The sequence below is a fragment of the Aphis gossypii genome, chromosome 2, assembly GCF_020184175.1.
Source record: "Aphis gossypii isolate Hap1 chromosome 2, ASM2018417v2, whole genome shotgun sequence".
NCBI classification, from domain to species: Eukaryota; Metazoa; Arthropoda; class Insecta; order Hemiptera; family Aphididae; genus Aphis; species Aphis gossypii.
The window spans coordinates 6,426,933-6,446,378 of record NC_065531.1 but is presented as its reverse complement, the minus strand read 5'-3'; the positions used below and the strand labels follow the sequence as shown (position 1 = coordinate 6,446,378).

Genomic DNA, 19,446 nt, shown 5'->3' with positions numbered 1-19,446 from the left:
GTAAGCACCGTAAAGCTTTATTATTATTTGTTTGTTTTGTTTTAGAATTTTCAAACAATTTACACTGATCGTTTAAAACGGTCGACATATATATTGCAGAGGAATAACGAAAATGTAGGTAATGTAACAAGAGCGGTGCAGTGCAAACGAATACAATTACAAAGAGTACAATATAATATCATATTATAATATAGAACTACCGTAAGAAAGGCGAAATATAAATATACATCATTCCCTTTGAAGTCGGATCGTTTCGCAATAATTAAAAACATATTATCGTAACAAGTAACAACTATTAAACTCGGAAAACATTTAATACTACCAGGAAAATAATGTCATTTAATAGTGCGACAAAGTTCTGGTCGAGTTTTTCCTTCTTCTTATAAATACCAAAGTGTTTGTTTGCACGCGAATACTGTCAAATAGTATACATGTTTGCATGCCGAGTATTCGCATTTCGCGGGCACAAAGAGTTGACATAGAAAATTCGAATACGACAAAGATATTGAAATTCCTGTCGCATCATCGTTCTCGGGATTTTTTCCAATTATTATCATTATTATTCGTTTTTAATCGAATTTACCTACATAGAAAACTTCACGGCCGAATATTTTCGATTTCAATCGCGATAATAAATCGATCAGCAATTTATTTTCCCGGTTTAAGCACCGTCGTCGTCGAGTTTGTGTGTGCGTGTGTTTGTGTACCTACTCTCTTATAAAATATTATAATATGAGAAATGCATGCCAAACCACTCACAACATAATATTATTTTCTCTTAACCGTATATCGGACCATATTTTAAACATATTCACAAAGCCGAGGCCGGCGATCTTACGAGACTAAGTTTTTTTGTAACACATATTATCGCCACGCGGCTCATCCAACTCGAACGTGATATTAATTTACATAATTTACACATTTTTACCGTGTCGTAATGTATTCACGAGCGCTTCCGTTTATGCGTACATTAATATTTGCCGTAGGTACACCGGATTAATCTTTCACGTCATGTAGTCGTCGTCGACATCGCGTATGTTTCTGCAGACGGATCGTTTAAACCGACCGAGAAAAAATGCCAAAATAACTCTTTCTGAAAAAAGTTTAATAATAATAATATGTAGGTTAATATTATGCTATAAATTTTCTATACACATTATTTAATATAGATACGTGCATACACTATTATTATTCTTGTCTATATTTATGTAATATATTTTTGAAAACTATGAGTCAGATAACACACATTTTATTTGGTAGATAATTGATATTGAAACAATTTTACACAGCTAAGTTGACTTAATTACTGTACATCAAGTGGATCTGAAGTTTCATAATAAAGGGGTGTTATTAATTACGTATGTTTCAATAAACCAGAGGTATTTAAACGAAAATAATTACTAAAAAATATCAATTGCAAAACCAATGTAATTATTTTTAAAGTTGCAGCACTTAGGACTTAGGTATTATACAGAATTGTATAAATGTATCTGAATTTTGTGTTTTAGAAAAAAATATATGAATTACGCATGAAGGTCCTACAGCCGAAACATTTAATCATGTTAATTGATTGTATATTTTATTTTTTTTAAACTCTATGCCCGATTCATGGATGGATACTGCCTTCGCTGACATGCGTTTGTATGAATTAAATATTGCAAAAACAAAATTATATTCAGCCTACAATAAAATTATTTAAATACATATTATTGTTATCATATGTAATATATTAGCAACAAAGAAATATACACATATTTATATACATATATATATGTACGAGTATATATAATCGAAACTAAACAAATCAACTTTATTTTTAAGTTTTTAAAACTATACATTGGATGCTTTTTAACATTATTTAGAGCTCAAACCATACTTATCAGAATATTATGTGCTATCGTTTTCTAAGATTATCACAGAATCCCTTTCGCGATTCCGCCAATTTCTCAAATCCGCCTTTCTGCGGATGACAACAATTATTGTTGTCTTTATAAGAACGTATTCTTACAGCCCACGTATTTTAAACATGCTATTATCGTTAGGTACGTACATCACAGAACATAGAATATCCGATCACGATTATTACTATTATTAATATGTAGCGTACTATGCTTTGCGGCATTGAATAGACGGTCTCAAACGTCAATATTATATAGTAAAATCGTACCACAACGTATACGAATGCGTATTTATTTATACAACTGTGGATATTATTATTGTTATTGTTATGCACAGACTATAGGCGATTATATCGTTGACCGCTGCCAATTATCGTGCTGGTGCAGTGATATTTCAAATTATTTTGTTTGCGTACACAACAACGGCAGCAGCATCAGCCGCAGTGTAACAATATGCGTGTATATTATATAATGTGGAATAATATCACATAATTTAGTGTCAGGCCGATGTAGTTATCGGCGTAAATGTTATTGTAAACGGATTTATAATAATGCACAATATACATTAAATTATGTATATTATTGTTATTATAACAGACAACAGTACGATGTACGCCACTGCGTTATACTATTATAATATATTATTATATACGGCGACGCACAACGCCGACGACGCCAACCCCGGTGGTCACACCGTATTTAAATTATTACAGGTCAACACTATTAATAGTGATTACTGATTATTATTTGGTTTGTGAGAGTTATATACGCAGAGTCTGCTTAATGCGTTTCGCTATCGACGACCTCTACGGATGATAATAGAATTCTGTTTCGTGTACAAAATGTGTGTTCAGATTTATTATTATATGAATTCAAATACTCGAGTTGCTGATCGATAAAAAAAAACAAAAAAAAAAAAAAACAGGAAAATCGAAAACAATTTCCGTCGTAATTGTCTGGCTATAGTCAACCCCCGAGCACTCGTTTAATGTTTTGAATTTTTTTTTTTTTTATTTTTTATAGACGACAGATATTGTTTTTGTCCATTTACCCGTCCGTTTAAATTGTTGATTTTAATTCTACGTTTGCTATTACAGCTTCGTATTATAGGACGCTATTCATAATATATGAGTTAATCGTGTATACCTCGTATTATAAAAATCGTATAATTTTTGGGTTTAGTCGAGTAAATTTATGATAATATCGCCGTCTCGACGGTGTATACATATCACGACCGCATTTCGAACTACATTATAATGTAGTGTACCACACGCGGCACGTATATACGCCAGTCAACCCTCTTCCCTCTTACCCATCATCAAATCTCTGACATGGTTCGTATCGTCGGTTATTATTACATAGCATTCATTATCGCGCGTAACCACAAAAATATGAAAAAAACTGTGTGTATAATATAAACTGCAGCTCTCGCATACACACACTCACACAGAAACACATATAGGCGCCTACATAATTTCAAATTAACTACGTTCATATAGTAATTTAGTATGCGCGTATAATATAGGTACGTTTCGAAAAATACATAAGTACTTGACAAGAATCGCTTATACCCGCGGTGGGGGGTTTATTATGTCGTGTAATTATTTTTATTGTTTACGGAGAGCGACTCCGTGTGTGCGTGGAAAAAAGTATATATATATTTATTATATATTTTTGTAGACATATTGTGATGGGGTGCAGGAGAGGAACGATTTACTCGTACCACCGTGGTAGATATATACCGGTCGTATAATATAAACACACATACACACACACACACACACTCACACATTCACAGATTATTTATATATACATACTTGTATTTTACTCATCATAATACATTAGACGTGAGTTCAACGCTTAAAATTATACGAACACGAGTTGAATTTTCTCTTTTACTTTTTAGTACGCGGGAACCAGGGAGACGTTCATCGCGATTCGAGTTTATAATAATATGTATTAATACGTTGTAGATATATGTGGTCTGTGGAGAACATACGGTTATTGTCTTATAATATTTTGTTTTCATAAAAATACTCAAAAATCTCAACAGTAATAGGTCATCATTATTTCATTGAAAATTGAAAACATATGATTTTAATAATGAGAATATCACTAATTCATTGTTCTTGTGCGATTAATGAATTATAATAGAAATTTTTGTAGGAGAGTGTGTTTTCTATGTTTTCAATGAGTAAAACAAATCTAATTCATTATGATGTTAAGAAATATCGTTATTATTATTTGATTTTTTTTGGAGCTATAACCATCTATTGACGGTCATTTTAAGGTTTCGTGAAATGGATTGGTGTCTACCATGTACCTACATGTTGTACATATATACCTAGGTACTGCATAATCGTATCACTAGAGAATTTCTTAACAATGATGAAATCATAAAAATAATTATTTATCTACGTGATATTGAGTTAAGATATAAAAAATATCAATATGATAGTAATTAGTAATGACTTATTAAGGACAATATTATATTTCTGAATCATCGTCGTGGCACTCTCATTTCTAGAACAATTTTTCAAACTCGTTTACCCAAGAATAATATATATATGGTGTCCGTGAAAAAGTTCTACGAGTGTCCTGCGTTCAATTTTAAAACAAGCACGTGCAATTTATCTAACGGTCAAACGCGGGGCGTAGGGAATATAATACAAGTCGTTAACGATATTACTGTTATTGTTTCGCCGCGGCCCCGGTCGGAGCAGTGTTGAAAGGGCTATTTCAGAAAAGCGTTGCACAATTCACAGGTCCTGCAGCTGTGTAAGTTTTAACAACGTTACTTATATACGAATCCGTGTGCGTGTATATGTGTGTTTGTAACTTCGCGCTGACGGACGCGCCGGGTGTGCCGGAAAATTCTCGGACGATATAATAAGGTCCGCGTACGTCTTCAGTCATCCAGTTATAATGATTACGCGTTGCTTGGTCGGAGTTTTCCGACGCGTGAGCAGAAAAATAAAAATAATTGCGGCCAGATAAAAACTGAGAGTGGGCCTCCGCAAGTGGGCTTACGTGACGATTTTATTTCGTTTTTATTTTATATTTCTTTTTTTGATAAGGTTTAAGGACCTGTGACTTGTACCTATATAATATTATGTATTGTACATGTTTAAGTATAAAAGTGGTACACTCAACTCAGCCAATGAAACTTTGAAATTAGCTCTTTTATTTTGTTCGTCAGTTGAACCGGATTAGCATAATGAATACACTGCGTTTATATTATGAGGCCCTCAAAAATACCGAAATGTCGTGATTCCATGATATAATATTATATAATATATGATATTATGAAGGCACTTGACACGTTTTTATTTTTCATTCATATTTTAAATCAATCGAAAATCGTATAATATACCCAATATCATACCAAAATGCACTGAAATTCACAGAATTAACGTATTGAAAAAAAAAATATATGTACCTACATTAATCTCGAGGTTAATCTTTTTATGTGCAGACATTTTTTTATCAAACAGTGTATAATACAATTTAAAGAACTAATAGCTTTAAATTTTGCTTACATTTAATAAGCATTCACAATATTTTGTGTATCATTCTTATAAAACAACAAGTACGGGTGCAATTTAATGCTTTGTCAGTCATACACACTGGTAAGAGCTCTTCTTTTTTTTCTCGCGCATTAACCTTATTACTACTACTCTCCCCCAAAAAAGTACCTTGCCATTGCTTATGATTCTTTTTTAAATTATCAGATTGTACTGTTTAAAATGTGTACTTTGGAGATATAAGCTTCTGTTTATACAACTACATCATTCCTACCTTTAAATATTAATTATATAACAGATAGTTTGTACGTAACAAAATTAAAATTTGAACGAGTAGCTTACTTAATTTTGCGTACTAAGGATTGTGTATTCGGGGGTATAGTAATTTAAAACTGATAGTTATTTATATTTATATTTACATCCGATATTCCATATATTTAAATTGCTGTAAAACAATTTTTAAAGACTTTTATCCTTAATATAAACATTTTTAAACTGAACAACTTGTTTAAGTTTTAAACTCGGTCTATCAACATAAAAAAAAAAATTGCATTATGTATAGTGGGTTTTCATTTGAAAAATAGAAGTTTGTACCGTCATTAAATTTTACAACAATGAAAATTATCTCAAGGAGTTGATAATATTTTTTTAAAATTTCAAATATCAGTATTAAAATAAATCATTCATTATTGATTTAAAAATAGTTTAATCATGATTGGTGAATCACTGAGTGTTTAATTATTTGGATTTATTATTATTATTATTTTAGGAAGGGCCAACCTGTTACAATATCATAATATATAGCAATCGACCGTCAGAAATTGTCAGTAGGTTAAAATTATATTAATCTAACATACTTGAACATAATAAACATTAAACACACATAGATTTCTGATGAAAACTAACATCAAATGGTTTCACTATAAGATTTTTATAGAGAAAAATCATATTTTGACCAGAACGAAAATTGATTGTTACCATCGTTTCCAATATGATATACACACATCATGTAATAATACTACACATTATAATACAAACCAATTATACTACCAAAAGCTTGCAAAGTCTTTGTATTTTTCAAGTTATGTGAAATGGAATTATAATAAGCTTAAATTTTTCGTAACCGGCTGTCGTATATAACATACCGTATTATAATATAATAAGCAAAATTGCATGTTTAACGTTCAAACAATATTTTTAATTGGCGTTCTTGTCGTTTAAATAATCGTTAAATCGAATTATACGTAAAACGTAAAACGTGTAACATATATATTATATATTTTATTTACTATAATACAATTTCATTTTTACTCGTCATCGTGTTAAATTAGTATATTATCATTTCCGATGATACATTTATACGGTGAACAAGTATTTTAAATTTTAATATATTATTTAATATGATTTAATTTTAAAATTTTGCATATTGAATACAAACCGTGTTAAATGTTGATCTTTCCGGAAAGACGGAAAATTGATTATTTAAAAATTATAATGTTTTTGATTCAATAAATAATTATATTCTTTTCAATATAGAAATGCAATCTGTAATCAAATTTAATTTGATATTATACACTACTTTAGATAAATGTATTATTAAACAAATTACTGCTAAGTAAAATCATATATTTCACTACCTAAATAATATGAGAGGTTTTGTATATCATACATTCTACGTTATATACTTATATCTGTTACGGCTAAAATATAAATCGAACAAATCTTGGAAATGACTGAGAAAAAAGGTCCACGATACTTGAGCAAAATTTCATATTTCAACTTTCATCCCGACAAACCTTGTTGTGACTCACCTCGTTTGGTAAAGCTGTGGTGACTCTTATTATGATTATTAATGATCACACGCAGTTAATTTATCATTTTTATCGTATTTTATCTACTCGTCATATTATACTTAGGTACCTACTGAGAATATATTATATAACTTATTTAATTGATATATCATAAAATTATAATATTTATGTTGGGTTATAACTATATATTATCATAATATTATAATTAATCACGTATGTAAGTACCTCAAAAATATTTACTTTTTGTCGTATTTTTTAGAATTATATTTATTAATGACTAACTTTTTTATTTCTCAAATTAACATTATAGTTTATACCTTACATCATTAAATTAAATGTATTATTAATTATGCGTATTTAATTATATTTGAATAACAGTATTTATTTTATAATTATCTATTATTATTTAAGACAGTCAGAATAAGGTTGATCACGAATAGACAAAATACGAAGTATAACATTTTGACTAAGTATCATATCATAGAAAATTCGTGTTTTGGATTTCTTTGGCCAGTAACATAATTATAGATATATTTTATATTATGATACTATCCAATTAATATACTATATTATATTTTTTGAATCACCTGAAAAGCAAAACATTTTATATAGCATTGCTAATCTTTTGATTCGCATAAAATATTCGTGTTTTAAAATTATGATAATATTATTACTAGCACAACAATATTTTGGCTGGTTTTATTCACATTAATGAGATGTTGTAACTTAGGTAACATTCGTATGTTATACGTACATAAATAATATAATACAGTGATCGAGTGAGCCAGTGTCTGGTGAAACTTTTAAATTTAGCACAATATAAGTATGAGCGATTATAATTATTATCATAGTGCATAATATTAGTATATTATTTTAAGCTGTTGTTTATGTAAATATATCTAACAACATAATCGTTATTACTTTTGGCTACCGGTTTTTTGAACTCTTCGATAGGTTTACGACGACGTTGTCCGTATCATAATAATAATAATAGTAATAATAATAATAAAGAATTAAATTACATTCGTGAATAATTTTTCGTGTTACCTTAGGGTACCTGAATTGCTAATGAAGTAGACGGTGGCGGTGACCGGGTATATAAATAACATTGCAAGAGGTACGACATTCGAAACAATTAGCTTGAATATATGTATATTATAAGCTCGAAAACACGTTTGAAAACTCTTTTTGAACGTCGGCCATCGCGGCAGTCGCATTCTGCAAGGGTGTTCACTTGTTGTAACGCGGACGGCGGTGTTCCATAAAATTCGATACTACATCGTTTCATTTAATTTTAATTTTTTTTTTTTACTCGTACATAATATTATAGACTATAATAATAGCCAATTCATATACCTAATATTATAGCAAATTGTGCATCAAAGGTTTCCGGTAGCAAAACAATATAATAATATTATCGATGCCGCTGGCAATACGTCTAACCGTACGCGTATACGGAGACTGTTGGCTGCTCTTCCGCTCGATAATAATATTTTGAAAAAACACCACGAACGAAGAAAATCTTATCGCAAAAATTGGCGAAAAAAAAAGACCTCCGATGAACACCGAAAAACGTCCACGTACAGAAAACGAATGAAAAAAACTGTACACGTCTGGCGTATACATGTAATATGTATATGTACCTAAGTCCACTTTTACTAAGACGTGTCTTCTGCGGTCGGCGTGTATAATATGTTGTGTTGCAACCGTCTTATACGCATATACATACGCGTGTTGCATACAAATCGGTGACGATATACAGTTTCGAATTCTCGCGTGCATCCGTCAACGATAATAGTAATATCATTATGTAAAGCACGTTGTGCAGTGTACAACCACTGTAACCGCATTGTACCTGCCCATCGTTTTACCACTCGGTCATTGGCGAGTTTGTATTCGACTTGTAGTTCGCAATCGGATTTCGTGTTTTAATATTATAATGTATGATAATGATAATGTATATAATATTATGATTTTGAGACGTGGCGCATTATTAATGCATAAAGATAATACTATATCTGACACGCTGGCATATTGTTATGATGCTTCCCGCCACGAATGTATCTTACGGTTTTCAAAACGATGTGGCGCGCGAATATTTGATTCTGGTGTATATGCATATGACGACGGAGAAGACCATTTTTCACGGAAAAGGATATTTTTTCAGCAGTTCTGGTCCGGTCGAAATGGGATAAATTATTCTCCACGCGCGCGCTGGTCGTTTGGGTACGTACACATCTGCCGGCCTTTATGAATGTCGGTCCGAAACAACGTTGTTTTATTTAGTATTTATTTCCTCTGCTTTGCACTCGTGTCGTGTTCAAATTTCACCAACGTTTAAGTAATCGTGTATCTGAAAACATTTTTAGAAAAGGGCGAGGAATATTAAACAACGAAAATTATTCCACAAGAAACTTCAAAGGACTACGATTTATCATTTTAATATGATATTCGGGATCAAAAGTACCTTTGATTAAATTTAAAACTAAAGTTAATATAATATACACGTCTCAGCGAATAATATCAGAATCAGAAATGTTGTACTTATGCAACACAGGTGATCGTACTCTAGAGTAGAACATATTTCCTTACAATAACAATAATTATCAATATTGGCCGATAGACTAATTGAAAAATAGCATGTAACAAAGCTATTCACATTGTACTGAAATTTTCGTAAATTGAATTCATACAAACAATAATTTCCTAAAATAGTTTTATGTTGTCAAAAAAAAAAAAAAAAAAAAAACAGAAGAACAGGCTGTGTTTTAGAACACTTTTTACATGTACAAACCTTAATAGACATGGTAAATATTAAAATCTAAGTTTTTCGGTAGCCCAGTTTACACATATACCAGTTGTGTATAATATTCTTGTTTTATTGTTACCTACAAAATATTATAGTCAATAGTTATCTTTACATCAGTTTAATTTTTGAACATAGTACATATATAATTATACCCTCTTATTAATAACAAAATAATAATTTATGTAAGTTATATAAGAAAACATCGGATAATATGTATTACTGTGTACTAACCTATACCTACTAGGTTTCGAGTTCACCTTGAATATTTAATTATTATTTAAATATCTAACTAATAGTTATTTTATTTATTTCGCTAAAATAAGTATTGTGGTAGGTCAAACTATTTTTTTTTTTTGTTAAAAATAACGCACATTTTACATTATAATTATTACCATTACTTATGAAGTCAATAAGTTTAAGAAAAGCATATGGCATATTAATTACATTATACAAAACTAACAAACTGATGTTAGTTCCTACATGTTACTTATAGCTAATAAGAGCAGCTTTATATTGCCTATCTATGTCGCCGTGTGATCATATTTGTATAATTTATATAGATAACAGTAGTTATGTGTGCATATTTCCTCAGCCTTTGGTTTTGACTGATTTAAAGGAATTTGTTAATATCATCAAAGCGATGTGAGGAAAGTAGTTCTGGTACAACGTGCGTCTTATATTTGATGATCAGTCATTAACCTAAACAAATACCGAACTGGTAAACAGGTGGCAAAAGTGCAATGTGTAATACAGTGTTGGCTGTTTGCTAGTAAGACGGTGTTTTTGGCATATTATACAAATGAGATCATAATTTATTAGTTTAAAAACGTTGCGAATAACTATTTATAATACTTACGACGAATGTCAGATAATTAGATCCTGAGAGGTAGAACTGCAATTGGAAATGTGTCACATTGTTCGTAAGATGCAATATAATTTAATATGTGTCATTCACTATTTTTTTTACAATTTATAATTTTTATTCCACACCGGTATATCGTATAATGTATATGACTGCAGTAGATATGCGTCGATCCGAGTGTATGGTATTAAATATTTTATGTTAAGTTTTCCAGCTCGTTAATGATATATTTTAATAATTACGTACACTGTTCGCCCGTATATTCGTTTACCAAAAATGACAGCAATTTTAATTGTAAATGTCCCCGTTGTTTTATTTGCACAGGTACCTACCGTGGAGTACCATGATTATTATTATATAAGTACAGTACAATATTCAATTACGCGGTGGTTTTATTAACCGACCTCATAATACAGCGAACACATAATCCATATAGGTATATAATATATTGCTAAAATAATATTATATTGTGTAGCGGCGAGGAAAAAAAAATTAAAACTTTTGTACAACATTAAATTGTTTTACTGGATTTACGCATTAATCAAATGTTGCGCAATTGCATGTTTCTGGTAATATTTAAAAACAAAAAAAATTAAACCATTTGATGTTATCTTCGGAAGCATTATCATAATTAAACTTTGAGACGTTTTTATGATGGGTGGTTTTATGAAATTCTTTGCAGCACGTTGCTGCAGTAGTCCATTATACTGGTAGATTACTGGCAGGTTCGTGTGTATACTTAAGTTGTGTTTGAAAATGATTATCATTTAATTTCAAGAAATATTCTGTATAATTTTTTTTTTTACAAATATTATGTGAACCATTATTTTTTTATGCAATTATTATGATAGGATATAAAAAAAATTTTTTTCTATTATTAAGGTTATTGGGTTAACTTGTAAGAAACTTCTGAAAAGATTAACCGATGATTACATTAATAATTTAAATTAGTATACATTCATTGATGCGTTTATTACATACATATTATATTTTAATGTATTTTTTGAACGGTACGAGTATAATAATTAATAGTATTGACTTATTATCTGAATGGTTAATCTTACTATAAAAAGTGTGAAAATTGTTCTTAATACATTTGGCATTTGGTTTATTTCCAGAATTCCACTCTATAATAACAGTGTTTTATACAAAAATACTTTAATACGGAAAATGGTTAACTGTAGTAATAGCAACCCTGTAGTTAAATATTATACTAATATAATGTATTACTATATTATTATTGCGATGGATAAAACCGGCTTATTGTATTGTGTTAGAGATAATATAGAAGGTTAAACTTCTGCTATGAGACGTATATCCACCTATAATTTTATTGTGCATCAATTGTTCTATAAAGGTTTTATAATTTTAAGCTGTTACTATTCGGAAGGTTTCTTATATAATTTTAGTTTATAGAATATTATCAGATGGAAAACGAAAAAATTAAAATTAATGGTCAACTCAAATTGGTTCTATTCATTATACTTTCATAATAAACCATATTTTATATAATAAGCCTATTGATTATAATAAGTATAAGGTACATACAATATCAAATACTTTAATCCTATAAAATACTTGTATTTTTTTCAACTTGAAAATCTAACTTGATTTGTAATAAATTCTCCGGCACGTTCAGCTTTTTTTATATTTCTTTGTAACTTTCTAGAAAACTATTGGGAATTTTGCAATACTGCCACATCCGAGTGCCATCTGTGTCCGATTTTCAATCGATAGTAGGGATATGTGAAACTTTTGGAAATTTATATAGATTCTATACCTTATGGGTACACAAAAAAAATGAATTTTAGATAAAATAGTTATACCTGCGATATACATTGCGAAATTACTTATACTTATATAATAAATTTACTCTTTTATAATTAATCGATATTATGAATTTTTATACTGTTATTCGTATTATTATACTAAAGTTTATAATACATTTATATCATCACAATAAAATATAATTTTATATCTGAAATTAATGTAGATCACTACAATGTCATTAATGATTATGTTTTGTATTGATTACATCTAGGTATAGTTGTTGATCTTAATCTTATTTTTACACTGTGATTACTGATTTGTACTGTATGATTTTTATGATGATCTATAAAGGTAGGGTGAAAAATTGTTTTTGTTCCGTGATCATTAAAATTAACTAGTTTAATAACAAATATCCACTTTAAGGTTATGAATGTGGAATTGTATACAAGTCAACCACTCAACTGATACCGTAAGCCTCTGTAATATCTGTCTTTTTCTCTCCATCATGTTGACCAAAAAAAGTTAATTTAGTGAAGATAGGAATTTTGTGTTCATGATATGCAAATATAAATGTTCACTATAAGACATTGACGCTCCGTTGATTGCGGAATCTATCTCTTTAATAAATTGTTATATATAGGTTTGTGTAATGTAAAATATATATTATTAATTAATTACTTTTTACCTACAATTAAACTAATTTATGTATAGGCTATTTAAAGTACACAAATACTAGGCAGGAAATGTTCCCATTAGAAAATAAGTCGAAGAAATATCTGTGATAGTGCATGGTAAATGCCGGACTCAAGATATTTTTATCACTTTAAATTCGTTTATCCTACGTAACTCTTTTCTATAACTACTAAATCGATTTGCTGGATTATTTTTTTTAAATAAATGATGAGTGCTGAACGAATTATTTTTCGCAGTTGACATTTTATTATCACCCATATTTAGTTAATTTAAAGATACTTGTGTCTTTTAAATTTACATTTACGCATAATTAAAGTTAAATATATTTTATTGTAATTATGCAATTAATATCAAATAATGTTATACTTAATTATATCCAAGCGAACCATTATTTCAAGTATAATATAATATTATATCACTATAATGATAAATTTTGAGTAACACTACTAAATAATTCAATTTTATATTAATTAGTTATTCCTAAAAATGTTTTAAAAACTACATTGTGTAATATTATATTTATTATTACAAGTAGGTACTGGAAAACAATGTAACTTTACTAATGATATAAAATATTGTATACTTCTCCACTCTTTGATTATGTAATTATGTTACAATAATAAGTAAAAACTAAGCAAAATTAAATATGAATTCTGATCTAAAAAAGTAAATTTTGAAGATAAAAACTCAATTAGTAACATTACTTAGAAAAAATAGTAAAATCACAATCCAGTCTCAAAGTTACTCAAGAACAGCACACATCTACAAATAAAAGTAGTTAAAAATTTGTTATCAAATTATATGTTGTATTCAATCATTTATTTTATAAAAAAAACTTCAAATAAAATGGAAAGCCGTTCAGTCAAAATATTTGTGTTACAAAGCTGAACATTCGCGTGGTATAATAGGTATTTAAATTTTTTAAATACGTTTTCAGTTTCTTTTTTCTTCGTAATTGTAAGGATGTGGGTTGGTGATTCTTTCATATAATAATTGTTTATATATTATACGTCAGTAACAAATAGTTCACGAGTATGAAAAATAAATACAATGATATTATACAACGTATTTTTTAAAAAATATTTATGAATCACTAAAAATAATTTTAAATAAGTGTACAGTATTATATTGTATTATATTTAAAATGACAAAACACTTAAATATAATTAAGTGACACATTTTTCGATATTAACTGAACTTTACACTGTACCTAGATTTTTTTTTTTTAATTAAACGATATGTATATTTTAAATGCACAAGCATATTGTAAGTTGGCTATATATAATATATGCTCGTAAAATGTCAATTATAAAAAATAAGCCATACAACCCTTGTCAATTATATCAAAAATAAATCCAACAATGTGTGTAAAAAGTGAAATAATTTGAGAAAAGTTGCAATAATAGTGAACAATATTTGTTTTCGAACAAAACATTTAATTCAAAGTTGACTGTAATATGTATTTATTTTTATGCTACAATACTAGTACGGAAACGATAGCGAGACAATGACTACTGGATTTACAACGATACAATAATTGATAAGATACAGATTTATAATATTTTATAAACGGTTTTTTTGACTTAACATGAGCCTACCATGAAACATAGTTTCAACGTCTCAGTGTATACACATGACCTTTTACATAATATTAATGGAATTTAATTTTTATAAAAAATATTTAAAGATTGCTAATAATTAGCAAAAAATATAGCGTGTAAATAAATAGAATACAAAATAAATAGCTATTACAAAATACTGCTTTATGACAATGAAAGATTGTGATAATCAGTATACCAAATTTATGGCTAGTCATAAGCTATATTAAATACTCATAAATATAAAATATATTATAGTACTATCAATACTAGTGGTGACCGCTGCTGTCAATCATATTCTTGTATAATCGCATTATTTGTATATTAACTATGGAGAGATCATAAAATCAAAATTGAAGTTTAACAGTAGATTGACGTTAATTGAAATTGAAGTTCTCTTAACTGACTAACTTATGATTGATTAAACGTCCTAAGGGTTTTAGTTTCATTGTAATAATTTTACATCCAAAAAAATCTCATGTATTAAGTGAATAAGATCAAAGTGGTGAAATATTATTAGTGAAATTTTTCTGAAGTGTATTTCTTGTATCGTGTGATGTATAGAAGCATTTGAATCTGCACAAAATTGAAAAGTTCTTGGCAACATGAGCTCCTTAATTGAATAAAAATAAATTCACCGCAGTCTTGTACAAAGTTCGATACGATACGTGTATTATGGTCAGAGTCCTTCTAATTAAAGGAATACGATCTGGCTCGCCCCGGGACGATGAAATACCGATGGATGTTTTTGATTTTTTTTTCCTTTTATTTTTTGTTCGTGTACAGTATCTCTTTTGTTTGTTTGGCCGTTCCGATGTTGTTGATAAATGAAAAGCACGGTAAAATGATTCACTAAAAAATGTACCGCACAAAAGAAAAATAAGACAAGGAGACGTAAATATCTGAAGAATTTGATGGAGGTAGTATTATATACACGACGTGAAAGGCTCTGTATACGTTGTAGTAGTAGTTACCTAATTCGTGAAAAAACTTGGAATTACATAAAAGCTTTTTGTATAAATAATACCTCTGGGATTGTTAGATATTATCTGAATTGAAACACAGAGAAAACAATCTGAATACCAGTAGACGTGTATTATATAGTTGTACCTACATTGTTTAACATGATAAAACTAAAAGTCATTAAGAGTGTCGGTAATTGATTATTAAGATATAAACGCATTTCCTAGCAAAAAGAACGTAATAACTAATTATAATTTTATGTATTACAGTATAATATAGAATTATGTTTTCTTAAAAAATCTTCGCAAGATGCTAAAATACCAAAATTCAATAAACTCATGACAATGTAAAATTTTTGAAATGTAAATATATTACACCATACATCCCCACTTTAATGCCATAATTTTACGTAGAATTCAACTGACAAACGGTACTCAACATAACCATTTTATCGTCCTTTTAATAAATAATATAATATATTATGTACATATGGTTATCTAGTTTATATGTTTAATCGAATTCAGTTCGTGATAAATGTTTGAGGTAAAATTACTATGAAAATTAATGAAAAAAATAAAACATCAAAAGAAATTTTAGTTGAAACGTTGGCATTCAGTTTAAGCTCGATCGATCACCTCTACTTAACATAATATAGCTGTGTTTGTTCACATTCAATTCATGATCAAAGCCTAGAAACCACATCACATGATGGAGTATAATATGAACATTATGACATATATAATATAATGGAATCTTGAGCAGTCAGCTGCACTCGTCACTAGAAAACCTGATATGTATCTTTTCTGCGTTTTCAGAGCTAACTGTTTTCCGGTTAGATAGTTCTGCACGCATCTGGGATATCGGAAAAACGATAAAATATCTGTAAAAATAATAAGACGGGGAAAAAATAAGTTTGAGTATTTTATTAATTCCATTCGACGAGGTCCGCAGCTGCCTTTGTGTTGTAGGATTTTTCTAATACCGACAGAAATACCTCACAGAGCCTATATGTATATTCATATTATACACCGGCTGACTTTTGTCTGAAAAACTCGCATGTACATAATATTATATTATGATATGTGTACGGGTCGGATCTTTTATAATATTATTTTATATAATAAAATATACGACGTGGGCTACCGATATGTTTCACAGGGTGGTCATTGCGATTTTACGGTTTTTCTGCTTTAGCTAAAAGCGATTACGGAAAAATGCCGTCCTATATAAAGTATACAATATACGTGCGCACACACATACCTATACGCACACCACATCAGTTAGCGGTCGATTGAAATTCATACTTCCGCTCGGTGGCTATATCTTATAATAATACCGTTGCTCCTGTATTAAAAGGTTGGGTTAGGTATACCTTACATTTATTATATAGATTATATTATTATTATTAATCCCGCAAAGTTACATTATTATTGTGGCGTGGGCCGTCTAAATATTGATTTTTTTTTCACTCATCTCATGAAATATACTAAATTTTTAACCAGCAATAATAAAATTAATACTATCGATATGCCTTTCCCGCTAGAGTACGAAATACGATAAAATATCAAATTCGTGATTATATACGTTTGTCGGAAATAAATGTAATATTATATTGTGCGTATGTCGTAACTGCAGGTGTTCAAAAGATACTATAATAGACGACAATTATTTTCTATGCACATCAAAATATTATCTTTCAAACAGCTTAGTGTTGGTAACATAACGCGTAGGTATCCTGTTATAGTCGTATCCTAAAACAAGACGACTCGATTAGAACGCCCGCCCGACATCGTATTATAACGAGTTCATTCTTCTATCGGGGATTGAAGCCTGTGTATGCTACTATTATAGTATAGTTATATGTGACGTGCTGCAATGAATTTTTTTTCGTCGAAATTATCATCTTTGAATTTTTGACAGCTTCATTCTGGCGGCATTAATACCTACGGGATTAACCGACTGTGTTCTTCTGAACGTCGTCCAAACGCTCGATTAAGAAATAATATAATAACATTAGCGTTTATGTACTTCATATAATATATTCAAATACGGAAAATTGCTGTATAATACCATCTATTTATATTTACATATATATTTTTGTAATAATATTAGCTTGTGCATAAATAATATTATAAAACTAAACGAAATTAAGTTTTGATTTCCTGGGTGTAATAATAAAGGACACATTTTTCACGGTATATTTTTTATCGTGTCTGTCTTTTTAAAAAAAAAAAAAAAAAATTTAATCTATATTTTATCGCTCTACTGCATAGTTGAAGTCGAGTCATGAATTTCGTCAGTAAGTAGGTCAAATGTGATGGATGTATTAATTTTGAATTCAATGATGATACAAAATTGCATTTGTGAAAAACGATTCTGATCGGCTGAGATAATCAATTAGTCTATTATCATCAATATATAATTGTTCTTAGTTTATATAGTTATTTATTTAACTATTAAGTAATATTTTATTTTGAGTAACACCAACTACAAAGTTGATTTTATTAAAAACTAATTGCACGTAAAAATTCCCGTTTTTTACCGACTTTAAAAAAAAATATCTTTTCTATTATACATCCATGTAACAGACATAAAATAACACGTCTTTTATACATTCGTTAATAATTCACTTAAAATCTAAAATGACAACATCATACGATAATAGCAATAATATATAATATTATGCAGTACATACCTTTATTTATAATATTATATCTTGGGATTACTGCAGTATAGGTATTATTATTTTTGCTACTGTTATTATGTGTTTGGAGAAGAACGATCGACCAGTGATAAATATTTTACTTATTTTTAAACGTTTTGCGGTTTTTTTTAAAAAAAAAATACTGTTTATTTTACTATGCCAGATCCGCTATGGTGTTTTTAAACACTACTGTGTACACACGAAACATTAAAGTTTCCAATATTATATGCAAAAAAATAAACTTTACCAACATACGATACGCTATCAAAACAGTGTTTTAAAAAAATATTTACTTTTTTCGCAAGATTTTTTTTGTTAAAATATCGCAAAGCATCTGAAGTCTGAACTGACAAGAAATTGTGAGCTTTAATTGGAAAAATCTTTAACAGTATATTATTACATAATATATTATTTGTTCGTTTTTGGCAATCTAGACAAAAAAATAGCAAACGACAATGCAATTTAATATTTTTACACTGTCCACATAATTTGTTACTGCAATACAATGTATATATTATATTATATTATATATATATATATATATATTATTTAGAACTCTGTTCTGCGTGCATCTTAAGAAGACGGGTGAGCACTAGCATGTGTGTCTGCGTCATATACACATACCATATAGACAAAACGCGCTAGGTTAGGTTAGCGGACTTATAGCGGATCTTGAAATTTCCTCAATATATATAGGTATATATATTTCTAGAGTCCCAAATTTGAGAGAAATATCTCTCTTATAACATAGCACAGCTTAATTTTAAATTATTAAGAGGACGTCGTATCCGCATTATGTCGTCTCTGTCGTACG

General features: G+C 29.1%; 1 long non-coding RNA gene across 1 annotated transcript in view; it reads right to left on the bottom strand.

Moving 5' to 3' along the window:
- Positions 1-19,446, bottom strand: part of LOC126550347 (uncharacterized) — a 34,546-nt gene that overhangs the window by 3,378 nt on the left and 11,722 nt on the right. The window contains exon 2 of the long non-coding RNA XR_007604419.1: positions 929-1,093. This is a non-coding gene — a long non-coding RNA (uncharacterized LOC126550347). The remainder of the gene's footprint in view (positions 1-928; positions 1,094-19,446) is intronic.